Source organism: Macadamia integrifolia, chromosome 6 (genome assembly GCF_013358625.1).
Source record: "Macadamia integrifolia cultivar HAES 741 chromosome 6, SCU_Mint_v3, whole genome shotgun sequence".
NCBI lineage: Eukaryota > Viridiplantae > Streptophyta > Magnoliopsida > Proteales > Proteaceae > Macadamia > Macadamia integrifolia.
In genome coordinates this window covers 23,587,183-23,590,879 of record NC_056562.1, presented here as the reverse complement: position 1 = coordinate 23,590,879, position 3,697 = coordinate 23,587,183, and the positions used below count along the sequence as shown (strand labels likewise).

The 3,697-nt window shown below is 38.5% G+C and overlaps 1 non-coding gene across 1 annotated transcript; it reads left to right on the top strand.

Annotated features, from left to right (window-relative positions):
- The first annotated feature begins 2,740 nt into the window (after positions 1-2,740).
- Positions 2,741-2,847, top strand: LOC122082934. Its single transcript, XR_006141471.1, has one exon. It is a non-coding gene; the product is annotated as a small nucleolar RNA R71 (small nucleolar RNA).
- Positions 2,848-3,697: the final 850 nt, after the last annotated feature.

Genomic DNA, 3,697 nt, shown 5'->3' with positions numbered 1-3,697 from the left:
CAAGAAGAAAATCGTCCCTAGGAGAGAGAAAAAGAAGAAAAATAAATTAGAAAAAAAAAGAGGAAAGAAAATAAGCAAAAAATTATAGGAAATTTCTCAAAATTTATTTCTCTCTTCTCTCTCCTCCACCTTAGCACTTTTGGTCTCAAAAGATCTCACAATCAATTATGGGTTTCTCTCTTTTAGGAAAGAGAAAATTTGTTACCCTACCTCCCCATTCCCTATAAATACAACTTATGTAAGAGGAGGAGAGATAATTCATTCTTCTTCTAGTTTTTTTTTTAGTTGCTCTCTCTTTCTCTTGCTCTCCCTTTAGTTTTAGTTCTTCTTTATCTTTTCTTTAATCACTTTTGTAATAGTTTTTTCCATTTCAATTAATGCAAGCACTCTTTTATTTTTATTCAGCCCTTTTTGTTTATGATTTATGCAATTGAGTTGTAATTTTTTAAATTATAGTTCTAGGCTTAGATCTAGGTGACAAGATCACGAGCCGTGGAGCAATTGTTTTTCAAGTTCAAGCATTGATTCAAGTAAGTAGGCTCCTTCAGTAGTCTTCTCTCCCCCCTCTCATTCCCTCTTCTGACTACCTTTTCTTTCTTAATTTAGGATTTTTATTTTCAGTCGTTACATTATTGCTATCCCTTTCCCCCAAGGTTCATGGCTAGTGTATGTGTTGGCTTTGCCCCTCCTAGCCATAGAACCATCAATTTATTGCTTTTATTTTAATTGTCTCCCTTTCCCTAAAGCCAAGTAGAGAAACCCTTGTAAGAGTGACTCTCTGGTCAAGTAGGGAAGCTCATATTATGATGCATCCCTCGGGCTAAGTAGAGAAACCTACTTGTGAGTCTCTCTCTAGCTTTATCCCCTTTCTTTTACTTTATTTTTATTTCAGCATTTTTTCCCTTTATTTATTTATTTATTTATTTTTTAATTACGTGGGTTGTTTATTTTCAGTTATTTATTTATTTAATTTTAATTGCGTGGCTTGCGTCTTTAAATTCTTAGATGACGAATGGTTAGGACGTTATTTTAGATACATATGTTTAGGATGGTAATTAGAATTAGATCACAACCATTAATCGGTTCACTTTTGCATTATTAAAAGAAATAAAAAAATAAAGTAGCTGCTCTCCCTGTGTTCGACCCGTAGCTACACTGATCCGTATGCTTGCGGTTACATTTTAAATCTCAAACAGACATCCTCAACCATCCCTTTAGAATATTAACAAATCTATCTGCCAACTGAAGAGTAGTTCCAATGGCTTTCAATTCTCCCAATCCTAGTTGCTTATACACATAGTAAGGCAAAAGATTCACACTCGCACCAAGGTCAAGTAAGGCATGCTCAATGTAGGTGTTGTCTATGACATAAGCTATGGTAGGACTCCCTGGATCCTTATACTTGGTGGCTATAAACTGAGTAATTATGGTACTAATGTTACCTGCCGAGAATGCCTTTTTGGGCACAATAGTAATACGTTTGTAAGTATACAAATCTTTCAGGACCTTTGCATAGGCGGGGATCTAGGATATGACATCCAAAAGCAGAATGTTCACTTGTACCTTTTTGAAGACTTCTAAAATCTTATCCATGGAAGCAGTCTTCTTTTTGTTTACGAAGCAATTAGGAAGGGGGACAGGGGAAACATGAAGGCTATTACGGATTTGCTCTTTTTCAGAAGAATCATGTTTGGTTTCCTTAACCAAATCATCTTTAGTTGCTTTAGGTTCATCAGACGAACCTGGAACAAGAGGCACACTTGTGTCATCAACAGAAGAAGAGTTAATAGGAGTAATAGATGGGGAAGATTTAGGAACACTCTGTTGGTACTCTCAGCCACTCCTTAGGGCATAAACAACATTACATTGGTTGGAGGGTCCTTGTTCGGTTTGACCTTGTACCACATTCAGTGATGCATTAGTGGGTGCTTGTGAACTAACAGGCTAATGCCTAGGGTTAGGCTCTAGTTGACTGGGCAATGTTCCTTTCTCCCTCTTATACAAAATTGAGACAACTTCGGTGAGTTCTCTTGTAAGATTTTGATGGCTTGTCATGAGGAGGGCCATATTCTTTTCCAAGTCACTTATTCTGCTTGCCTCTCCAGTGTTGGTAAATCAAGGGGCTTGCTGATAAGATGATAGGAGAGGGGGCCTAGGAAAACTAGCCTGAGGTCCTACATTTAGCCTAGGAAAAGTATTTGGGAAAAAAGGTTATTGAGGCCTTTGGGGTCCAGGTTGATCTTGATTATAAAAATTGGAAGACCCTATTTAGTTGCTCTGGTTCCAGGAGAAATTTGAGTGATTTCTCCATCCTAGATTGTAAGTGTTATTATATGGATTATTCTGATATAAAGCATTAACACTGTCATTGAAAGTGCCCCCAGAGGTGTTAGGGCATTCTTCTATAACATGTCCAGGGGACTAGCACCAACTGCACATCAACCATCCTGACTGATGATGGCTATTTAGGAACAATAGCCTCAATCCTTTTGACAAGGCTATCTAAGTGGGATTCCTTGGTAGTAACCCATCCACAAAATATCATTTCCCTCCTATAGTTCTTTCACTTTCTTGGGTTGATTCCCACTCATGGGTTTTGTCAGCTAAATCAAGTAAGAATTCCCATATCTTTCCTTCATCTGTGAAGGATGTGAATCCCCCAGGGCACATAGACTCCAACATTTGTTTAGTTAGGTAATCAATACCCTCATAAGTTATTTGGCATAAATGCCATGAGTCTAGGCCATGGTGAGGACATTCCTGGAGTAGATCCTTGAATCTCTTCATAAGTTTAGAAAATGGCTCACTAGACTTTAGCCTAAACTGGAGGATATCACTTCTAAGCTTACTGGTCTTGTGAGTTGGGAAAAACTTCTTGAGGAAGACAACTGTGAATTGTTCCCATGTGGTTATGCAATTTGTAGGTAACCCATACAACCACTTCTTAGCTTGGTCTTTCAATGCAAAAATGATGAACCTAAGCTTAACAGCATCATCAGAAAGCTGTTGGATCTTAATTAGATCACATACTTCTTCAAATTCCCTTAAAAATTGGTATGCATCCTCAGTGGTCAGCCCATGGAAGTGGGGCAATATAGTGATGTACTAAGATTTGAGCTCAAAATTATTATCTTGGGCTTCTAGTAGAATTATATAGGAAGGTTGGGCTGCTCTAGCAGGGTAGAACCTATCTTTCAGAGATTTAGGTAGAGGGTTTTGCTATTGGTTCCCATATTGAAAGATATTTATGAGGTATAGGTATAGCGTCACACCCCATTCACACAGAATCGGACCGGTGACTGGGTTAACTCCGGTTAACCCAAACCTGCCAGGATCATCTGATACAGTACCCAACCACAACATACACACATCTAAGATCAATGTTCAAAAGTTCAGCGGAAGACTTAATTTACCTGTAAATACCCCAATATATTTGATACCCAAATTGGAGTATATAGATAAATACATGTGGGCCCATAGGCATGATATTTACACAAAAAGAATAACAATTCACGTATCAAATACACAAAAAGGGGTCATTTGAAAATATAAACAAGTATAACCCAGCACGGCATCGATACTGCGGTCCTGCAGCACAGCCCTCGCACGTGCAATCCGTGCCATGCTCATATTCCTCAGGAACCCACCAATCCTCTTCGCGGAATTCAACTGTGGGGCCCGACCCTTGATCTTCAGG